Here is a 24369-nt window from a genome sequence, read left to right as displayed (position 1 = left end):
AGGAGCCTGGTGGGCTACAGTCCATGGGGTCGCAAAGAGTCAGACATGACTGAGCAACTAAGCACATATGTATGTTAACTGAATCACTTTGCTGTATCCAGAAACTACTAAAACATTGTAAATCAACTACATTTCAATTAAAAAAAATTTTAGAGTATTAAATGTATCTTCTCAGGAGGGAGGTGGGAGGGGGGTTCAGGATGGGGAACGCATGTACAACCCGTGGCTGATTCATGTCAATGTATGGCAAAAACCACTACAGTATTGCAAAGTAATTAGCCTCCAATTAAAATAAATAAACTAAAAAAGATTAAAAATAAAATAAAATAAGCTAAAAAAATAGATGTATCTTCTCTTCTGAAGTTTTCTACTCCTCCTTCATTAATGCCTCCTCCTCTTAATATTCTGACTTATTCTTTTCACCACCTCTTAAATATGTATGTGATGTCTTGGACCTATCCTTCATATCTCTTATCTTCATCTTCATAATTTCTATCTCCTTGTTGTTTTGGTCTACACTATGGGAGCATACCTTGATTTCCTAGTCAGTGGTTTGTTTACAGCCATGCCTAACAGTATTTGGAACTTTCTTTTGGTAAGTGACTTCTTAATTTATAAGAACTTCTTTGTCTATGATTGATTTATGAATATGATATCATCTCAACATTTTCTGAAGAGAGTAATTAATATTTTTTTTTCATTTTTCTCTATTTCCTTCTTATCTAGTTATCTCATCAATTCTTCTTAGCCTTTCTGTTTATGATGTTAATTGTCCGCAGTTCAGTTTGTTCAGTCACTCAGTCAAATCTGACTCTTTGCAACCCCATGGACTGCAGCACACCAGGCTTCCCTGTCCATCACCAACTCCCGGAGGTTGCTCAAACTCATGTCCATTGAGTCGGTGATGCCATCCAACCATCTCATCCTCTGTCATCCCCTTCTCCTCCCGCCTTCAATCTTTCCCAGCACCAGGGTCTGTTTCAGTGAGTCAGTTCTTCACATCAGGTGGCCAAAGTACTGGAGCTCAGCTTCAGTGTCAATCCTTCCAATGAATATTCAGGACTTATTTCCTTTAAGATGGACTGGTTGGATCTCGTTGCAGTCCAAGGGACTCTCAAGGGTCTTCTCCAACACCACAGTTCAAAAGCATCAATTCTTCAGCTCTCAGCTTTCTTTCTTTCTTTTTTTTCAATTTCTCCTTTATTTATTTATTTATTTTTTTCCAGTGGGTTTTGTCATACATTGATATGAATCAGCCATAGATTTACACGTATTCCCCATCCCGATCCCCCCTCCCACCTCCCTCTCCACCCGATTCCTCTGGGTCTTCCCAGTGCACCAGGCCCGAGCACTTGTCTCATGCATCCCATCTGGGCTGGTGATCTGTTTCACCATAAATAATATACATGCTGTTCTTTTGAAATATCCCACCCTCACCTTCTCCCACAGAGTTCAAAAGTCTGTTCTGTACTTCTGTGTCTCTTTTTCTGTTTTGCATGTAGGGTTATCATTACCATCTTTCTAAATTCCATATATATGTGTTAGTATGCTGTAATGTTCTTTATCTTTCTGGCTTACTCCACTCTGTATAATGGGCTCCAGTTTCATCCGTCTCATTAGGACTTATTCAAATGAATTCTTTTTAATGGCTGAGTAATATTCCATGGTGTATATGTACCACAGCTTCCTTATCCATTCATCTGCTGATGGGCATCTAGGTTGCTTCCATGTCCTGGCTATTATAAACAGTGCTGTGATGAACATTGGGGTGCACGTGTCTCTTTCAGATCTGGTTTCCTCAGTGTGTGTGCCCAGAAGTGGGATTGCTGGGTCATATGGCAGTTCTATTTCCAGTTTTTTAAGAAATCTCCACACTGTTTTCCATAGTGGCTGTACTAGTTTGCATTCCCACCAACAGTGTAAGAGGGTTCCCTTTTCTCCACACTCTCTCCAGCATTTATTGCTTGTAGACTTTTGGATAGCAGCCATCCTGACTGGCGTGTAATGGTACCTCATTGTGGTTTTGATTTGCATTTCTCTGATAATGAGTGATGTTGAGCATCTTCTCATGTGTTTGTTAGCCACCTGTATGTCTTCTTTGGAGAAATGTCTGTTTAGCTCTTTGGCTCATTTTTTGATTGGGTCATTTATTTTTCTGGAATTGAGCTGCAGGAGTTGCTTGTATATTTTTGAGATTAATCCTTTGTCTGTTGCTTCATTTGCTATTATTTTCTCCCAATCTGAGGGCTGTCTTTTCACCTTACTTATAGTTTCCTTTGTTGTGCAAAAGCTTTTAAGTTTCATTAGGTCCCATTTGTTTATTTTTGCTTTTATTTCCAATATTCTGGGAGGTGGGTCATAGAGGATCCTGCTGTGATTCATGTCGGAGAGTGTTTTGCCTATGTTCTCCTCTAGGAGTTTTATAGTTTCTGGTCTTACATTTAGATCTTTAATCCATTTTGAGTTTATTTTTGTGTATGGTGTTAGAAAGTGTTCTAGTTTCATTCTTTTACAAGTGGTTGACCAGTTATCCCAGCACCACCTGTTAAAGAGGTTGTCTTTTTTCCATTGTATATCCTTACCTCCTTTGTCAAAGATAAGGTGTCCATAGGTTCGTGGATTTATCTCTGGGCTTTCTATTCTGTTCCATTGATCTATATTTCTGTCTTTGTGCCAGTACCATACTGTCTTGATGACTGTGGCTTTGTAGTAGAGTCTGAAGTCAGACAGGTTGATTCCTCCAGTTCCATTCTTCTTTCTCAAGATTACTTTGGCTATTCGAGGTTTTTTGTATTTCCATACAAATTGTGAAATTCTTTGGTCTAGTTCTGTGAAAAATACCATTGGTAGCTTGATAGGGATTGCATTGAATCTATAGATTGCTTTGGGTAGAATAGCCATTTTGACAATATTGATTCTTCCAATCCATGAAAGCTCTCAGCTTTCTTTATGGTCCAACTCTCACATCTATACACGACTGCTGGAAAAACCATAGCTTTGACTAGATGGACCTTTGTTGCAAAGTAATGTCTCCGCTTTTTAATATGCTGTCTCGGTTAGTCACAGCTTTTCTTCCAAGGAGCAAGTGTCTTTTAATTTCATGGCTGCAGTCACCATTTGCAGTGATTTTGGAGCCCAAGAAAATAAAGTCTGTCACTGTTTCCATTGTTTCACCATCTATTTGCCATGAAGTGATAGGACCAGATGCCATGATCTTCGTTTTCTGAATGTTGAGTTTTAAGACAGTTTTTTCACTCTCCCCTTTCACTTTAAGCAAGAGGCTCTTCAGTTCCTCTTCACTTTCTGCCATAAGGGTGGTGTCATCTGCATACCTGAGGTTATTGATATTTCTCCCTGCAATCCTGATTCCAGCTTGTGCTTCGTCTAGCCTGGCATTTCGTATGATGTACTCTGCATATGAGTTAAATAAGCAGGGTGACAATATATAGCCTTGACATACTCCTTTTCCAATTTGGAACCAGTCTGTTTTTCCATCCAGTTCTAACTGTTGCTTCTTGACCCACATACAGATTTCTCAGGAAGCAGGTCAGGTGGTTTGGTATTCCCATTTCTTTAAGAAATTTCCACAGTTTGTTGTGATCCATGCAGTCAAAGGCTTTCATGTAGTCAATGAAGCAGAAGTAGATGTTTTTCTGGAATTCTATTGCTTTTTCTATGATCCAACAGATGTTGCCAATTTGATCTCTGGTTCCTCTGCCTTTTCTAAGTCAGATTGAACATCTGAAAGTTCTCAGTTCACATACTGCTGAAACCTTGCTTGGAGAAGTTTAAGCATTACTTTGCTAGCATGAGTGCTAGAGATGAGTGCAATTGTGCAGTGGTTTGAATATTCTTTGGCATTGCCTTTCTTTGGGATTGGAATGAAAATTGATATTTTCCAGTCCTGTGGACACTGCTGAGTTTTCCAAATTTGCTGGCATATTGAGTACAGCACTTTCACAGCATCATCTTTTAGGATTTGAAGTAGATCAGCTGGAATTTCCTCACCTCCACTAGCTTTTTTGTAGTGATGCTTCCTAAGGCCCACTTGACTTCGGACTCCAGGATGTCTGGCTCTAGGTGAGTGATCACATCATTGTGGTTATCTGGGTCATGAAGATCTTTTTTGTATAGTTCTTTTGTGTATTCTTGCCACCTCTTCTTAGTATCTTGTGCTTCTGTTAGGTCCATACCACTTCTGTCCTTAATTGTGCCCATTTTTGCAAGAAATGTTCCCTTGGTATCTCTAATTTTCTTGAAGAGATCTCTAGTCTTTCCCATTCTATTATTTTCCTCTATTTCTTTGCATTGATCACTGAGGGAGGCTTTCTTATCTCTCCTTGCTATTCTTTGTAACTCTGCATTCAGATGGGTATATCTTTCCTTTTCTCATTTGCCTTTCGCTTCTCTTCTTTTCTCAGCTATTTGTAGGGCCTCCTCAGACAATCATTTTCCCTTTTTTGCATTTCTTTTTCTTGGGAATTGTCTTGATCACTGCCTACTGTACAATGTCATGAACCTCCGTGCATAGTTCTTCAGGCGCCCTGTCTATCAGATCTAATCCCTTGAATCTATTTATCACTTTCAAGGGATTTGATTTAGGTCATACGTGAATGGTCTAATGGTTTTCCCTACTTTCTTCAATTTAAGTCTGAATTTGGCAATAAGGAGTTCATGATCTGAGCCACAGTCAGCTCCAGGTCTTGTTTTTGGTGACTGTATAGAGCTTCTTTATCTTTGACTGCAAAGAATATAATCAGTCTGATTTCAGTATTGACCATCTGTCAATGTTCATGTGTAGAGTCTTCTCTTGTGTTGTTGGAAGAGGGTGTTTGCTATGACCAGTGTGTTCTCTTGGCAAAACTCTGTTAATATTTGCCCTGATTCATTTTGTACTCCAAGGCCAAACTTGCCTGTTACTCCAGGTATCTCTTGACTTCCTACTTTTGCATTCAAGTCCCCTACGATGAAAAGGACACTTTTTTTGGTGTTGATTCTAGAAGGTCTTGTAGATCATCATAGGACCATTCAACTTCAGCTTCTTCTCATTAGTGGTTGGGGCATAGACTTGGATTACTGTGGTATTGAATGATTCGCCTTGGAAACGAACAGAGATCATTCTGTCTTTTTTGAGACTGCACACAAGTATTGCATTTAGGACTTTTGTTGACTATGAGAGGTACTCCACTTCTTCTAAGGGATTCTTGCCCAAAGTAGTAGATGTAACGGTCATCTGAATTAAATTCACCCATTCTGGTCCATTTTAGTTCACTGATTCCTAAAATGTTGATGTTCACTCTTGCCATCTCCTGCAGACATCGTAGTATCTTTTAAATTTGTATAGAATCATCGATGCTTTTTTTCTTTTTTTAGTTTATCTTGTTTTAATTCCTATGTAAGAAGGTTTTTTCCTACCCCCAAGATATTTTCCTAATCTCCTAAATGTTTATTTAACCTTTTTGTTTCTTTTTAATTTTAGATTTTCAGGCTATATGGAATATATTTTATGCATAAACAAGATTAGAAACAACTTTCTTCTAGATGAAAAGTTAATTTTACTGATATATATGATATTATATATAAATGATATTATTATTATATCCTTTATTGCATGATTATTTCACCCACTGAATTCCAACTACCATTTTTCTATGTATTACTCTCTTATGCATCTGGCCTGGTAAAGTTACTCAGGGCTGGTGGTTTTCTCCACAGAAGGCAGGATGGCTTTCTTTGCTGTGAGGAACTGAGACATTAGTAATCCATGTTTTTCACTCACTGCTTCACGTTACTCAGATTATCATGAGAGGTAACCTGGGACAGAGGGCAGGGGGAGAACAAGAAGGCCTCAGGGGGTCCAGTGGCTTTGGCACTTAGTTGCCATAACAACAGTGCTATTTTATAAATATCACCGTCACCTGGTTTCTCCTTGCCCTGTTAGAACTGAGGCTTAAGGGAGTGTAGGGGGGCTTCCCTGGTGGCCCAGCAGTAAAGACTCCTCCTGCAGTGCAGGCAGACACAGGAGACAGGGGTTCGAGCCCTGGGTCAAGAGTGGGGAGACAGAGAGACAGACAGGTGAAGTGGTGAAGTTCTTCACAGCAACTTAATTTTTAATGAGCTCCATTACTGTGTTTTTCTCATATAAAACTATGTGGTGGCTATAGCTGGAGCCCAGGTCCTCTGAAGGGAGACTCTTGGGGTGGGTCTTTGTAAGATGGTCAGTGAATTCCTGATGGGCAGACTCAATGAACACCATAATCTTTCGAGAGATCAGGGGTGAGATAACTGTCGGTCTTAGAAATGGCATCAAAAGTGGCCTTGGCGAAGTTGCCCAGGGTGACAGGGCAGCCCCTGGCAGAGGTGCAGCGGTGATCAGTTCCGGCCATCACCAAGGAGCTTCTTGGGCACAGGGGCTGAGATGATGCCAGTGCCCTGGGGGCAGGGATGAGGTCCACCAGCACAGAACCACAGTGGCCAGTCACCTACCTGGCCAGTGTGGGACCTGCAGATCTTATTCCCCCAGTCGCTTCACGGCACAGGGACAATGAAGAGCTTGGCAAGAATGATGGCCCCACAAAAGGCAGTGGCTATCGTCTTAGAGCACTTGACACCCAAACCAACGTGACCATCGCAATCCCTGATGGAAACAAATGCCTTGAACCTGGTCCCTGGACAGCAAAAGCATCTGCTTTTGCACAGGCATAATCTTCAAAACTCATCCTTGAGGGATGCTCCCAGGAAAAAATCAATGATCTCAGATTCCTTGATGGGCAGAGAGACAAGATATATCTCCTCCAGGCATTTGATCTTCACATCCCTGACCAGGCAGCCCAGTTTGGTGATGGGGAGCCACTCGTCCTTGGTCTTGCCTAGGCAAGACCACACCCTCAGGCTCCACAGCCTCGGCCCTGGCCCAATCCCTGTCTCAGATACTGCGGCCAAAGCCTCCACTGAAGCCACTGAGGCCTCCCATTCCTGGGCCCTAGGGGCCTCTGGGCCCTCCCTCAGCACCAGCATCAGCCACCATCTGGTGTTTTTACAGAGAAGAAGCCTTCATAGCAACTTTGAGGGAGTCTCCCATTCCCTGAGGGCTTCTGAGTTGGCCCAGTGATAAAGAATTCCCCTGCCAAGCAGGAGACACAGGTTCTATCCCTGGACAGGAAGATCCCCTAGAGAAGGAAATGGCTACCTATTCCAGTATTCTTTCCTGGAGAATCCCATGGACAGAGGAGCCTGGTGGGCTACAGTCCACAGGGTCGAAAAGAGCTGGGCATAACTTAGTGACTAAGCACAGACACTCATTCCCTAGAGTCACAGAGAAAATTGATCTGAGGACCTCAGGAAGGGTTTGATTGGAAAACTTTCAAAGTTGCAACACCAACTGAAAGTTCCACCCTCTAGGTCTCTCACACAGAAGTTAGAAGTAGGATCTTGCTGTGAGGGTATTGAGCAGACATAGTTAAGACCAAGAATTTTGAACCTTCAGATTCTCCTGAATCTCCTTGCCAAGTAAGAGCAGCTTACTGTTCACCAGTCTGGTCTTAACTCATGGATTTTTAAGGATTTTTTGCCTCTTGAAGAGCTCCTTGACTTCTTGCAAACTCAGTAATGCAGTTTTTGTTTTTTTTTGTTTTTTGTTTTTTGTTTTTTTAACCTGATCTATGCAGGTTCTATGTTTTTTGTAGTGGAAGGAACTTTCAGAATATCTGCTCCATAGTCCTGTCCCTCATTCACCTCTAAGCTCACTCTAGGCCCCTACAAATACTCTGGAAAGGCTCTTGTCAAGACCGTAAGTCGCCTTTTGATTGATTAAACTTCACTTTGTCTTCCTTGACCCATCAAAGCATATGACACAGCTCATCATCACAGCCTCCTTGAGACACTGTCTCCGAGGCTTCCGGGCCACCTCACTCTTGGTTCTCCTGCCTCCTCACAGGACAAGGTTGCCCTGTCTCCTTTGTCGATTCCTCCCATCTTTCTGATCTCATCCTCTTCTCTCTCTCTCTACGCATGTTTATGATGATCTCATCCAATCTCTTAGCCTTAAATATTAGCCAGCCCAGAAATATTCTCTGAACTCCAGCCTTACACATCAAACTGCCCGCCTGAAAGCTCCATCAGAATGTCTAATGAGCCTTTCAAACTTAAAGTGGCCGGGACAGCACTCATGATTTCCGAAGCCATCCTTACCAACTGGGTTCCCTCAGAGGTCTTCCTCAATTCAGTCCATAGAAATTCCCATTCTTATAGCTGCTCAAAACTGGTATCATCCTGGACTGCTCTCTTGTGTGAGTGACAACTAATAATTTTCTGGCAAATTCTGTCAGATTTACCAAGAAAACACTATAGAATCTGAGCACCACCAACCATTTCCTTCAATACCACCTGGTACAAGCCAACATCCTCCCCTCCCCTGGATTATTGCAACATCTTTTTAATTGTGTGGTAGAGGAGACTAATGACCCCCCAATGTCATCTTCGCCTTCTTCATTGGTGACAAAAACCTGGACAATACATGCAATAGGGAAGCTATTTCCCAGCTGCCCTGGAAGCTAGGTGTGGCCACGTGGCTCAGTTCTGGCCACATAATCAGAGGTGCTGCACAGACTGCTGGGAAGACTTATGGAAGGAGAATGAGCTAGCCCTTCCTCATCCTCCCTCCTCCTGCTGCCTTCCGAGTGCTCCTTGGCTGCAGCTTCAGTGTTCATTATAGAACATGAAGTGTCCATGGAGAGTGGAAGCCAGGCACTCAGGACAGTGAAGCAAAAATATAGAAGAAACTTGAGTCCTTAATCACTTTGTGGGACTATCCTACTAGCCATAAACTGTGTGCCTCTGGATTTTTTTAATATAAAAAATAAGCCTATCTTGGGTTTTCTGTAACACAAAGCAATCACAGTTGATGAATGGGTCTCTCTGCTTCTACAGCCTATTCTCCACTCAGCAGCCAAAATGATCCTTTTCAGGTATAAGTCGGATCATGTAGAAAATAAATTTATGGTTACCAAATGGGAGAGTGGAGCGGCAGGGAAGCAGGAGGGGCTGTAAATTAGGAGTATGTGATTAACATATTCATGCTACTCTATACAAAATAGATAAACCACAAGGACCTACTGTATACCACAGGAAACTATACTCAATATCTAATAATAACCTATAATGAAAAAGAATCTGAAAAAGAATATACTCTCTATGTATTAGTAGGTATAACTGAATCACTTTGGTGTACATGTGAATCTAACACAACATTGTAAATTAACTATACTTCAATATTTTTTAAAAAATCAGTCAGATCATATCACTTCTGCACTCAAAATCCTCCTATGGCCTTCTTTGTCACTCAGAGTAAAACCAGAAGTCCTCACAGTGGTCAGTAAGACCCTAAATGACCTGCCCACCCCCACTACTTCCCTGTATGCGTCTCCCACTACTACCCTTCTTGCTCACTAGACTTCTGCCGCCTGATTTCTTGCTGTTCCCCAATGCGCCAGGATGCTCTAGCCTCAGGGCCTCTGCCCACCCTCTCCGGCCACCTTCACTCGCTCACTTTCTGCAGCTCAGATGTCACTTACCCAAGAGGTCTTCCCTGACTACCCTGTACACAGCGTGGAGGTCTCCATTGCCAACCTGCATCACCGTTATCATTGCCTCTCAGTATACTGTGTGTGTTTGTTTTTATTCTGGGCCTCCCTCCCCCTCCACAAGGATACAAACTCCACGACCACAAGCACCTTGTCTGTGTGACTGCTGCTCTATCGCTTTCAGGGCCCAACCTGGAAAATAAAAATATACCTGATGATTTTAAAGAGGGGATTTAAAGCAGGGAACCTACACAGTTGAGTAACAGCCTGAGAAACTACCCATAGAACAATGAAAGGGAGAGAAGAGTGAGGATTCAGGGGAGGGGAGGTGAGTGTCAGTGAATTTTGCCCCTGGGCTTCAGCCGTGGCTCCCGGGAGGAGGGGGGCAGCCTCGGGTGTCCGTCCGAGCACAGTGGAGTTGTTTAGGTCCTGAACCTGGAGGAGCCCTGCTGAACATGCCACATTCAGAGGCTCACTCCACATCACACACAGGGGGCCGGTGTGCCCAGACCCCATTCTCTCTCACAGGCTCAGGCCTTCATTTCTTGATGCTCAGCCATCCCTTACTAACCCTCCTGGGGCTCCATTCCGACCCTCAACCTAAGCCAGCGAAAATGGCTTCATGGCCTCACTCTCTCGGCCAGTCCAGCTCCTGGCATCAGAGCAGGCAGGCGTCTCCCTGAAACCTCAGACCATTTGCTCCTGGGGATAGAGGCTGGGTCACACCCCTCTGAAAAATAAGCCACCCCATCCAAACTTCAATTTCTCTTCCAGCCAGGTAAAGCCCATTGCCTTTGGAAGGTTATCTGCTGACACGCAGTCTTATCCTAATGCCCAGGGACCTTGGGAAGCCTTTCCAAGCTGCAGCCACCAGGGTCAACCAGGGTCTTTGCTCCATGAACCCAAAGGTGAAGAAGAAGGAGTTTCTCAGGACAGACATGTGTGTGCCGTGATGAATTTATTTCATGATGTCTTAAATGATGGAATTTATATTCTCAGAGGGGGGAAATATGTGTGTTATCTGATTCAAGTTCAAAGTAATTAACTAGTTCAATCATCAGTATCATAAACTATAAATCATAGTCAGAGACACGCAAGGAGACTCCCTTTAAACTGGAATATTAGTGCTACTAAAAAATCAGTATGCAGAGAACAGCCTCTGATAAGTCTGTCTGGGAAAGAATAGGACTTTTGATACTGGCATTCACCAAGGGATGGCAATCCTAATGAAACACTGCCATGATTAGGGGATATTGTATAAGGTGACTCAGAGAAAGCTCCTTTGCACACTTATTCCTCACCTGTTCTAAGGACAGACCTTTTCTTCTCTCTCTCTGAGTCTCTCACTCTGGAAGTCTCTTAACTTTCTCCCTCTCCAGCCTCTCCCTGTCCCTACTGGTCTCTCTCTTCCTATCTTGCTTCGCAGGTGTCTCTGTCTCTTTGTATCTCTGCCCATCCACCTACCAAACCCTGCTCTTCCCTCTGCCCTGACTCATTCAAATGCCCCTTTCCATGAGCAGGTACTGCTGCTGCTGAGTCGCTTCAGTCGTGTCCGACTCTGTGCGACCCCACAGAAGGCAGCCCACCAGGCTCCCCCGTCCCTGGGATCCTCCAGGCAAGAACACTGGAGTGGGTTGCCATTGCCTTCTCCAATCTATGAAAGTGAAAAGTGAAAGTGAAGTCGCTCAGTTATGTCCGACTCTTAGCGACCCCATGGACTGCAGCCCATCAGGCTCCTCCATCCATGGGATTGTCCAGGCAAGAGGACTGGAGTGGGGTGCCATTGCTTTCTCCGGAGCGGGTACTACCAGTTCCAAAATCCTCACCCACAAACCTGAGAGTCTGACGCCAGGGCCTCAGCCATGAGACAGGAAAACCACCCTCAGTAACCTTGACAGGGTCAGACCACGTGGCCAAAAGACCCGTCCTTCAGTCTCCTTTCTCCTTCTTTCCCCTGACCCTAAATCTATTGATCCAGCTCCTGCTGCTTGAGGGCATTGACTCTGCGCTTTGTCAAGTGTTCCCCAGGGTTCCTGCCAGCACCAGCTTGGCATTTACTTTGGCATTGATGTTGCCCCGCTTCATCCTCCCAAAGTCACAGTGAAAGTAGGCTGGGGAGGTGGGGCGGGGCGGGGGCAGCAGTAGAGAGCGAACTTGTGCAAGAAGTTTGCAAGTCACCTGGGGACCCCATCTCCCCTTCATAGACAACCCAGAGGGCTCCAAGCCCTAAGCTTAGAACGCCTCTCAGGAGAATGGGATGGGGGGGGGGGGCGTGCAGCAGAGAGCTGGGAATCCAGGCAAATGGACCCCCTGGCCCTCTCTGCAGGCTCCCCTGAGCTGTTTACATGCTTCCTTCAGGTCTCATCCTCTGTCCTGCTCCTTGAGGCACTCCTTTCCCCAAGACTAGCTCTGGGACGTTACAATTCAATTAAATTATTAAACTGAATTAAACCGAACACAACGTGTGCACAAGTTCACAAACAAAACAGATACACAATACACACACACCACACACTCACTCACAGTGCACACACAGACACAACACTACCAAACATGTAAGATGCACACACATTCTCAGACACATGCACACGTGTGCACACCAGCTGCCCCCCCGCAGTAAACCCACACACAGGCTGCAGCACCCCTCTGTCTGTCTGTCTTCCCTCATCCTGTCCTCGGGGGCTCTGCAGGGTTTAGCTACCGCTCGCACTCTGCCCACACCCTCTGTCCTTGGACCATCACAGACCCTCATCTCTCCCTTCTGGCCTTCCCTCTTACATTACAGGCTAGAGTGTCCACTCCATTGAACTTTAATCAAGATGAGATGGTGAGAATGCGGTCATACCTTTCTTGTAGACTCAAGAGCTCAGCATCTCCTCAAGGCCACTCAGCAAATAAGGGCAGAATGGGAATTCAAGCCCAGCCACTCTACCCTAGAAGCTGTGGTTTGCTACCTCATACACAGGGTCCTGACCTTCCGGTGGTAAACTAAAAGCCACAGCTCATAGGCCATCCCGTCTACCTTCCTGCCTCCCTAATAGCTGACCTCCAGCTGCCCTGAAAGGACAGGCAGAAATCCGCCCCCACCTGGAGAACTCACACCCCTCCACCCAGGAGCTCTCCAATGTCACCGTCTCCTCCCCTTTGACTGCCAGGAGACGCCCTCCTCTCCACACAGGGTCAGCTCGGCCGCACTGGTCCCTGGGAGGCGTCGGCCAGAGAACAGGGGACTCATGGGGAGCCTGGGAGAGAGGATGGCAAGGAGGCTCCGAGGCTCAACGTCAGAACCTTGCTGTGAACACACATTGTCTACACTGCCTAGGGGGTCTCCTCACCCTGCAATGGGACCCTCCCTATTCTCCCCAGCCCTTCACTCGAGCATACACGTGCACACACACATACACACACTGGCACACTACCCCTAATGCCCCAGAGAGTAAGAAAACTTCACAACAAAAATAACTACAGCCTCGATTCCTGGATCAGGATGATCCGCTGGAATAGGAAGTGGCAACCCACTCCAGCATTCTCATCTGGAAAATTCCAGGGACAGAGGACCTGGAAGGGCTACAGTCATGGGGTTGCCAAGAGTCGGACACCGCTGAGAGACCGAGCACCCGTCTTCTAGAAAAGCAACAACTTTCATCTAGGAGTAGATGGATTATTGTTTGGGCTGTTTTGTTTTGTTGCTTAAAAATACATTCTGAGAACCTCTGACAGGCCTTTTAGTCTAGTTTCCCCTGGGCAACAAGACAGAAAGAACCAAACTCACCCCTGTGCAGAATGGTGCCTGTTACCTGCAGCACTGTCAGTTCAGTTCAGTCGCTCAGTCGTGTCCGACTCTTTGCGACCCCATGAATTGCAGCACGCCAGGCCTCCCTGTCCATCACCAACTCCCAGAGTTTACTCAAACTCATGTCCGTCAAGTTGGTGATGCCATCCAGCCATCTCATCCTCTGTCGTCCCCTTCTCCTACTGCCCCCAATCCCTCCCAACATCAGGGTCTTTTCCAATGAGTCAACTCTTCGCATGAGGTGGCCAAAGTATTGGAGTTTCAGCTTCAGCATCAGTCCTTCCAATGAACACTCAGGACTGATCTCCTTTAGGATGGACTGGTTGGATCTCCTTGCAGTCCAAGGGACTCTCAAGACTCTTCTCCAACACCACAGTTCAAAAGCATCAATTTTTCGGCACTCAGTTTTCTTCACAGTCCAACTCTCACATCCATACATGACCACTGGAAAAACCATAGCCTTGATTAGACGGACCTTTGTTGGCAAAGTAATGTCTCGGCTTTTTAATATGCTGTCTAGGTTGGTCATAACTTTCCTTCCAAGGAGTAAGCGTCTTTTAATTTTACGGCTGCAATCGCCATCTGCAGTGATTTTGGAGCCCCCAAAAATAAAGTCAGCCACTGTTTCCACTGTTTCCCCATCTATTTGCCATGAAGCGATGAGACCAGATGTCATGATCTTAGTTTTCGGAATGCTGAGCATTAAGCCAACTTTTTCACTCTCCTCTTTCACTTTCATCAAGAGGCTCTTTAGTTCCTCTTCACTTTCTGCCATAAGGGTGGTGTCATCTGCATACCTGAGGTCATTGATATTTCTCCTGGCAATCTTGATTCCAGCTTGTGCTTCCTCCAGCCCAGCGTTTCTCATGATGTACTTTGAATATAAGTTAAATAAGCAGGGTGACAATATACAGCCTTGACGTACTCCTTTTCTTATTTGGAACCAGTCTGTTGTTCCATTTCCAGTTCTAACTGTTGCTTCCTGACCTGCATACAGGTTTCTCAAGAGGCATGTCAGGTGGTCTGGTATTCCCATCTCTTTCATAATTTTCCACAGTTTATTGTGATCCACACAGTCAAAGGCTTTGGCATAGTCAATAAAGCAGAAATAAATGTTTTTCTGGAACTCTCTTGCTTTTTGATGATCCAGCGGATGTTGACAATTTGATCTCTGGTTCCTCTGCCTTTTCTAAAACAAGCTTGAGCATCTGGAAGTTCATGGTTCACGTATTGCTGAAGCCTGGCTTGGAGAATTTTAAGCATTACTTTCTAGCGTGTGAGATGAGTACAATTGTGCGGTAATTTGAGCATTCTTTCGGATTGGAATGAAAACTGACCTTTTCCAGTCCTGTGGCCACTGCTGAGTTTTCCAAATTTGCTGGCATATTGAGTGCAGCACTTTCATAGCATCATCTTTCAGGATTTGAAATAGCTCAACTGGAATTCCATCACCTCCACTAGCTTTGTTTGTAGTGATGCTTCCTAAGGCCCACTTGACTTCACATTCCAGGATGTCTGGCTCTAGGCGAGTAATCACACCATCATGATTATCTGGGTCGTGAAGATCTTTTTTGTACAGTTCTTCTGTGTATTCTTGCCACCTCTTCTTAATATCTACGTATCGACAAACACTTGTTTCCTGAATGAGTGAGGAGAAAATGTGAAAATAATTACGGGGCAGAGGGCTGAAAGCCAAGAGCCCAGGGCAGTGGGGAGCCAGGAAGAGAAGTGTTGTGGGAGAAAGAGAGGCTAGAGGAGGAGGTTAGTGGGAAATTGTGTCCCCCATAGCCCAAGAGCATACACTGTGGGTGATTCATCCTCAAAAAACTGTTTTTCATCCTGTGATGTCAACACAAACCTTCAGCAAGAGCCTGTCACACACAATAGCTTCATGCTGGTGATGCTGGAGTGGGGGCTGGAACTCAGAGAAAGGGAACTAAGACTTGCGTTTGGGGAGATTGAAAGCCAACAGAATAGCTACCGAGAACAAGATGCCAATGAGACCAGCAGTTCTGCAGGAAAAGGAAATCATAGGGAGAGTGACTGTGAGACCAGAAGCCTCTGGGGCCCCAGTGGTATTTAGGGGTGGGAGCTCGACTTCCGTATGTTATTTTTCATGTCATAGAAGGAGATTAAATTAAAGAAGTTTGGAGAACGAGAGACTCCCAGCCTTGACATGTGCTTGCCTGCTAAATTGCTTCAGTCATGTCTGACTCTTTGTGACCTCATGGACTGCAGCCCACCAGGCTCCTCTGTCCGTGGGGATTCTCCAGGCAAGAATACTGGAGTGGGTTGCCATGCCCTCCTCCAGGGGAGCTTCCCAACCCAGAGATTGAACCTGGGTCTCCCACATTGCAGGCAGATTCTTTACCATCTAAGACACCAGGGAAGCCCTAGCCTTAAGATAGATGTATCTATAAATACCCAACCATAGCATGGATCCAGAAAACAGAATCACAAACTTATAGCAAATGGTAAAGCCAGAGTCAAGACGTAGTCTCTCCCCCTACCTCCTCCCCTCTCACTGCCAGTCTGACATATATGTGTGGAATGACACCCACCTAAGCCCCTTCGCTTCTAAGTATCTCTGAGTTACTAAGGAAGCAAAATCCCTCCATGTACCCAGCTGGTTCCTTCCTTGTTGCCAACTCAGAAGAGGGAAAGAGAGTGGAATTCTACCCAACACAGAATGAGAGGGAACCAGGGATCGTGGCCATTTGGGAGCATTTTAGGACACAACGGCCTCCCAGGGTTCCTGGAGTCTCAGCAGGAAACAGGAACCCTTGTGTCCTTCATACTCCACTGGGCAGCTTTTTTCCCCACCCCATGAACTAACAGGAAAATAAAAATTCTGTTTGTCCAAGTCATTTCCATGAGTAAATTGGCAATTCATGTGTCTGGGCTTGCCTCTCTGATGCCTCCAGGGATTAAAGGGATGGGTCAGGAGGACTGGGAGTTGGCAAGGACCTAGATCCGGTTCAGGTACCATCCGTACTTTAGAACTGGCCCCAAGGGCCAAGAGTAGACCGAGGCAGAGAGGTAAGCTGGCAGCCCCCTTCCCTCCTGCTTAGGGTTCCATCTTATCACAGCCTCCTGTAAGAACCATCCCAGGCTCCAAATAACTCCCTCCACCTCACATTTATGCCACTCTTCATTTATAGGGGTCCCCAAAATCAATTCCACCAGGCTGATTTGTCCTGGTTTTGTCTCTCCCCTTCTATATCCAAGATCCACAGTAAACAATCTCTAGATTGGCAGCCCTAATTTCTACGCACCCTTCTTTCTAACTGCTTCATAGTTTCTTCCTTCAGTACATCCCCAGAAGGAAGAAATCTATGAAGTTCCCTCCCCCACAACTTCCCACGATCTAATGATGCGTCAGCCCTCCATCTCTTTAGGGTGAAGGAACTTAGCTTCCACTAAATATGCCCCTGACTTTGCTAGGTAAAACCAAGTCCAAGATACGCAATGACAAGGTGAAAACAGCTTTGTCACCAATAGATTGGAATTTCTACATCAAAGTGGCCATTATCCTCTCCAAATAAGTCGGAGTGACGAAGCGCTTACTCCAAAAGAGCACGCAGTGCTCACTTCGGCAGCACATATACTACAATTGGAACGATACAGGGAAGATTAGCATGGCCCCTGGGCAAGGATGACACCCAAAAGAGCATGCAATGACCAATTTCATGTGGAATCTAAAAGAGTCTAACTCAGAGAAAAAGACTGCAGAGTGGTATTTACCATGGGCTGGGGGAAATGGGGTGATATTGGTCAAAGTGTACAATTTCCTAGTTATAAAAGTAACAAGTTTGAAAATTCAATGTCCAGCATGATGATTATGGCTAGTGATACCATATCATATGCTTGACTGTTGCTAACAGAATGGATCTTAAATTTTCTCACGGCAAAAAAACAAATGAAAAACTATGTGATAAGAGGGAGGTGGTGGTTAGTACTATGGCAGTAATTATTTTGCAGTATATGTGTATCAAATCAACACACTGTACACCTCAAACCACCTGAAACTCACATAATTTTATTATATTTCAATAAATTCTGGGGGTGGAGGACTCGAACATTCATTGCTCTAAAAATGCTTGTAGAAGCTTCCCTTTTTTTTTTTCCCCTAGAAATAACTTTATTTTTAAAAAGTAATATGGAATTATATGAAAGGCAGCAAGCATGTAATACTTGAATAAGACAATTTTCTTAAAAAACTTACACATAAGAAATGTGTATGGTAGAAATTTTAACATTAACAGAATGCATTTAGAAACATTACCAAGAATACAATTTGTAGCCAAACCTTTTTTGGTTTCTACTAGTAACGCTTTTTTACCACTTAAGTATGCTGCTGCTGCATCGTTTTAGTCGTGTCCGACTCTGCGACCCCATAGACGGCAGCCCACCAGGCTCCCCCGTTCCTGGGATTCTCCAGGCAAGAACACTGGAGTGGGTTGCCATTTCCTTCTCCAAGAAGCTTCCCTTTTAAAATGACCTTTTGAAGCTCTTTTGCAAACCATGCAGACTAGAAAACATTATGTTGGTGCCATCAAGCCCTATTTTCATTTTTCTTTTCTTAATGTTTTAATTTTGTTTTTATTTATTTTAAAACTTCAGTTTTTAAAATATAAGCAATGCATAACACATAAAATAGTTTTTTTATTTTTTAATTGAAATATAGTTGATTTACAATGTTGCATTAATTATTACTCTACAGCAACGTGATTCAGTTACACATATATGTGCGAGTTAAGTCGTTCAGTCATGTCTGACTCTTTGCAACTCTATGAACTGTAGCCCTCCAGGGTCCTCTGTCCATGGGATTCTCCAGGCAAGAATACTGGAGTGGGTTGCCATGCCCTCCTCCAGGGAATCTTCCTGACCCAGGGATCAAACTCACACCTCTTACATCTCCTGCATTTGCAGACAGGTTCTTTACCAGTAGCGCCACCTGGGAAGCTCTACACACACACACACACGTGTACATTCTTTTTTTAATATTCTTTTCCATTATGATTATCATAAGGTATTGAATATAGCTGTCTGTGTTATACGGTAGGACCTTGTTTTTTATCCATTCTATGTAAGTTTACTTCTATCAAGCCCTATTTTCAACCTAAATCTCTCTCCTCATGTATCTCACCATTGGAGCTTGATGTCATTTGACTATTTCCAAACATCAACTCAAACTTCATAGGACTGCGATGTGTCACCTGAGAGTACTCAAAGTCTGGGACATTTATTCTCTCAGGCATTTTTCTGGTAAGTCGACTTCTCTGCCTTCTGGTCATACCAGCTTGCATCTATTCAGGGAGACCAATCGTTACTGTGGGCCTTGGCAGAAGGACCAGTGAAGTCAGAGTAGTCGGGGGAGATGACTCATGTAAAGACAGTTTATACATGTGTCTTGGAGATGAGAGGTGCTAGCAGCTCCTGGAGGAATCCGGGCCATTTCTTTTCGCTGAGTTCTGTGCTATCTATCTCTTACTCTCTGGGACAAGGCTCTCACCCAGGTGCTAGAGAAAGAACATGAAGGCGTGAAGACAGTCAGACATACAATCATTAGGACCTTCCACAGCAGGTCCAGGGAGGACAGGCTCTCAAGCTACCCAATACAAAGGGTAGGAGTATGTTTATTAGCCATCTCAGGAGAAAACAAATAACCCTTTCTGGAGTAACCCCTACCTCTTCCGTCCTGTGCCTTCCCACTCTGTCCCCATGTGCTGGCGCTAATTGTTTCAGTAGTGTCCATCTCTTGGCGACCCCTGGACTGTAGCCCACCAAGCTCCTCTGTCCTTGGGATTCTCCAGATAAGAATACTGGAGTGGTTGCCATATCCTCCTCCAGGGGATCTTCCCAACCCAGGAATTGAACTCGCGTCTCTTAAATCTCCTGCGTTATCAGGAGGGTTCTTTACCACTAGTGCCACCTGGGAAGCCCACTTGAAATGAACATTAAATTTAGGTCACTTTTAAAAAATCAATGAGAAGGTCTTTACCACTCAGATACCTGCCTTCGTTCTCATGAGTACACCCCCTTCAATCCCTGGGTCTCAAACAATAGAAAGGTGGGGAGGGCTGAAGCTGAAGAGGCATTTCCTGCTGTAAATTCTGAGACAGGAATCCTGCGGGCCAGTTTCCATCTGAAAAAAGCCCGGTGGGGATAGCAGGACCCGCCCCCACTGAGTTTTCTTTCTTTTTTTTTATTTTTTATTTTTTATTAGTTGGAGGCTAATTACTTCACAACATTTCAGTGGGCCCACTGTGTTTTCAATGATACACCACGGAGAATGAGAAGACCCTCTTCTGTGTGCACATCCTGCAAACACACCTATGCACATCTGCCTGTGTACACATGCGCACACGCACACACACACACAATGCCCCACCTGGATCCCTGTCCTCCCCATCAAGTTCCCCCATGCCTGTCTAGGCCAGTCACCCTCTTACTCACTTACAGGGAAACCCCCAGGCACTCAGCACCGTCCCCACATCTGGCCAGCTCCCGAGTCCTGTCTTTACAGACCCTGGAGTATTTACCCAACACACCCCCTTTCCTCCACTTCCACTGATCCTACTCTATTCTGCCTCTCTTTTAGAGGCTTCCTATTACAGTTTAGATTAATCTCAACATTGTTTACATAAAGCTCAGTACCAGTCCCACCCTATAAACTTCTTGAAGGAAGAATCTTATCAAATTAATTTCTCTTACCCCAGTGCCTAACAGGGCTTTCTTGGGCTCAGATATTAAAGAATTCACCTGCAATGTGGGAGACCTGGGTTCGATCCCTGGATTGGGAAGATCCCCTGGAGGAAGGCATGGCAACCCACTCCAGTCTTCTTGCCTGGAGAATCCCCATGGACAGAGGAGCCTGGAGGACTACAGTCCATGGGGTGGCAAAGTGCCAGACATGACTGAGCGACTAAACACAGCACAGTGCCTGACAACTGAATGGAGAGCCAGAGAGGATAGCGTAAGGTGGAGTGGAACAGAAAATGTCAGCTGGGGCCTCCAGCAGATATGAAGTATTCCAGAACCAGGCCACAGAACTGCCCCCTCCCAACTCCCTCCAGCCACACGCCTTGCCTGTACTGGGAGGAAGAAAGCAGATGAGGTTTATACTAAACTTGATAGTAAATTTCAAAAATGGACTCTTAAATAATCACATGACTAGAAAGTCATGGTATCTGCCCAGAGTGTGGTTAAAGAACAGGAGAAGATGATTCGACAAAGCTCATGTGGGAGCAAGAAACAGCTTAACAACTGTTTCCAAAAGTCAAATCAGCCCACAAAAGACCAAGATTTGCCACATGTTGACTCTCAAGGACTGAAGCAGGGATCTTCTGAGGCATCTAGTGAATATTCAGTACCATTGCTTTCTGGTCATATGTCCCCATGAGGCAAAGGTGAAGGGTCAAGGGCATCAAGGATGTGAAATGGCATCACAGGTGCCTGGTGGAGAGCAGTCATGTCAATCACAGCAGTCAGGGTAAGATGGCCCTCACAGAGACAGCCTATCTCTATGTCTTGATTCCAATGGGTCAGATCCCAATGAGTCCCAACTTTCTCTCTTCGGAGTCTCTGTTACCCCTCCCACTCCCAGGCAAGGTCTGCACAAGTGGGCATAAAAATGGGAAAAAGAAGTTCAGAAAAGCCTGGTGGGTGAAGGATACACAACTGGGCAAATAGATGGCTATTCATCAGCTCATATAGGACTTCACAGAGAACAGCCCTTCCACAGGACACAGCAAAGAGGAGGAGGCTTCATCTTAATAGTCCCTCCCCTAACACACAAAGTGGATTCATTCCTTTCCCTTGCAGTTAATAACTTTGAACCCGGGGCCTATCACAGAATAGTGGGGGACAATACTACAGCACACATGCCCTTATCTCTCAAACTCCCATTTCTGTGAATAATTTGCTTGGTAACTCCTGGAGTCAGGAGTGAGGCAACTAGAGAAATGGGTAGATAGTAAGTAGTGATAGTGATATTTGGAAAGACTCTGCTCTGGCTGGAGAAGGAAATGGCAACCCACTCTGGTATTCTTGCCTAGAGAATCCCGTGGACAGAGGAGCCTGGTGGGCTGCCGTCTATGGGGTCACACAGAATCGGACACAACTGAAGTGACTTAGCAACAGCAGAGGCTGCTGCTCTGTGGCTATTCTGGTATTGGTTTTGGAGACCCAGCCTCTTCTTTTGTGAAAAGTGTTAGTCACTCAGTCGTGTCCAACTCTGCCACCCTGTGGATTGTAGCCCACTGGGCTCCTCTGTTCATGGGATTCTTCAGGCAAGAATACTGGAGTGGGTTGCCAAGCCCTTCTCCAGGGGATCTTCCAGACCCAGGGATCTAACCTTGTGCAAGTTACAGAGTTTGAAATGGTTGACTCTAACACTCTGCTGCTGGAGACCATTTGGGTCCTAGAGTCAGAGCTCCTCCCCTTGTCCACAGACCACCATCCACTCATACACTACATACACACACACTCATTTATACACACACACTCACATACTCAAACTCTCAGACATGCAACCCTTATCCACACCCTCACTCCTCTCATCCAGTCAACAACCCAGTCCACACTACTTCTGAATATTTATCATCACATACCCTTTTCTCCTCCCACTGACCCTAAAGCACATCAGACCTTCATTCTCTCTCTTCTGGATATCTCCCGTTAGAAACCAGATAAATCTCATATTGTTTAACTCATATTTAATCCCAAACTTGACTGTGGGTCCTTCGAGGATAGGGATCTGCCAGATTCTTCTCTCCAGCAAAACATTCTTCCAATGAGAGTACGTGGGGTCCATATCTATCTCTCCTGTCCCACCTCCCACTCCCAACCCCCTCCACCCCTCAGTGCCAGGAATCTCTTTCTGGACCCTCCTGATCAGAGAACCAAGTGGCTCAGCCCCTATAATTGCTGCTCACTTTATTTCCACCTCATACTGAACCCCATGTGGCACTAGTGGTATAGAACCCACCTGCCAATGCAGGAGACGTAACAGACACGGGTTCAGTCCTTGGGTCGGGAAGATACCCTGGAGGAGAGTATGGCAAGCCACTTCAGTATTCTTGCCTGGAAAATCCCTTGGACAGAGGAGCCTGGTGGACTGCAGTCCGTAGGGTCGCACAGAGTTGGACATGACTGAAGCGATGCGTGCATGCACACTGAGCCTGCTGTCTCCTGCAGACCTACCTGACCCTCTTTCCTGCATACCAGCCCCTACAAGAAGCAGCCATTCAGGTGGACCAGGGCTGTTCTCCACCCAGCGAGCCATGGTGACTTCACCATCCTTCTGACACTTCACAGAGCCCATCCTACCCATCCTAGAGAACCTCAGGCAGGCCACACTCGATAGGGCACCATGAAGCCCACAGGCATCATCCCTGACCCAGACTCGAAAGGATGGGGAAGGTTCAGAGAACTCCAGGAAAAGCTTCAGGTAGGAAGAGATTCCTGGTTTGAGACTTTAGGATGAGTACATTTAGACATCTATTAAATCCACCAAGGGCTCTCGGGTTTAGAGAACAATGTGAGGAAATTTAACAACTTAGTGGAAAACCTTGATTTACTGAGCAACATTAAAAAAAAAAAATCTGTCTCGAAAGCATAAAGTCTGAATGAGGGTTTAAAAAGTGAAAAAACTGAAATTGTGACTGGGCCAGATCATGAAAGGCTATGTTGGCTCGGCTAAATAGCAAGGGTTTATCCTAAAGGGAAGTTGAGAGGCTTTGGAAGATTTTAAGCAAGAAGTGACAAGACCAAATTTGCATTTTAAAAACTATTCTGGCAGCATTTGGAGGAAGGACCAGATCATCAGAAAACAAACCCAATGTGAGACTGTTCTTTATCAGGGTGAGATGCAGTAAGGGCTTGGACTGAAAGGGTAGCACTGAAAATAAACAAATAAAAGGGTGGCATTAAAAATAAGGACAGGGAAAGAATCCGGAGGACCCTGCAGGGAAACCCCAAGATTTCTGACTTGGTTGTTTGAAAATGTGCTCACATCATTAGGCCAAGTGAGAAACACAACAGGAGGAGCAGTTATGGGGGTGGGAGGTGAGAATGATAGAGGGAGTGGAGATGATACTGAATCTGAGACACCTGTGCAACGTTCAGCGGGGAGCCACCAGGAAGGTGTACAAACGTGTCAGAAGAGCTACCTGGGAAAGAGATGGAAACAGTCAGTAGAAAAGGTGGTTGAAATTATGCAAAGACCTTGAGCACGGAAAGGAGCTGAGGGTTCATGGAAGGTTTGAGGAGGAAAGCACTGTGTGAGATAGCTAATTGGGTAAATGGGGAGCATATTTACTGGAGAAATGTTGTAAGACTGATAGGCAGAGATAGGAGCCCAGTGTAGGTTTGTAGTAATAAATATAAACTAGGACCAGCCCGCATGTGATTTTCCCTAACACTGTTCAACTGAAGAAGTATAGATACCAAATAGGCAGGTTGGGATTCTTAGAACTGCATATGTGCTTAAGGACTCTCTGCCAGACTCTTTTCCATTTAAATGAACATATGAACACAACTATATTTAAAATATTTAAAATGGATAACCAACAAAGATCTATTGTATAGCACATGGAACTCTGCTCAATGTTTTGTGCCAGCCTGGATGAGAGGGGGACTTGGGGGAGAATGGATACATGTACATGTTTTGTGGAGTTCCTTTGCTGTTCACTTGAAACTACCTCAACATTGTTAATTGGCTATTCCCCAATACAAAATAAAAACTTTAAAGCTTGGGGGGAAAAGGAACATATGAACAATTCTACACAAACTGCATTATTATTCAAATTATTAGTTAAATGTCTGTAATAAACCACACTGGATTCGCACATATTCTCTGCAGGCCCATGAACAACATTCACCTACTTCCCAGGCAGGTAGAAACTTCACTTTTTAAGTGTTTCAGCCTTGCTGGGGGTCTTCTCATGGCTCTCACAATTTGTATGAAATTCTTACCACTCTTAAAAAATG

General features: G+C 45.0%; 1 non-coding gene and 1 pseudogene across 1 annotated transcript; one reads left to right on the top strand and one right to left on the bottom strand.

The window, feature by feature from the left end:
* Positions 1-6147: 6147 nt before the first annotated feature.
* On the bottom strand, positions 6148-7027 carry LOC122427750 (annotated as a pseudogene).
* A 9930-nt stretch (positions 7028-16957) lies between these two features.
* On the top strand, positions 16958-17064 carry LOC122427929. The gene has a single exon (XR_006265619.1). It is a non-coding gene; the product is annotated as a U6 spliceosomal RNA (small nuclear RNA).
* The last annotated feature ends 7305 nt before the right edge of the window (positions 17065-24369 follow it).

Source organism: Cervus canadensis, chromosome 25 (genome assembly GCF_019320065.1).
Source record: "Cervus canadensis isolate Bull #8, Minnesota chromosome 25, ASM1932006v1, whole genome shotgun sequence".
In the NCBI taxonomy this organism is placed as follows: domain Eukaryota; kingdom Metazoa; phylum Chordata; class Mammalia; order Artiodactyla; family Cervidae; genus Cervus; species Cervus canadensis.
The sequence above is the reverse complement of the archived record's forward strand: the minus strand, read 5'-3'. Positions and strand labels throughout refer to the sequence as shown.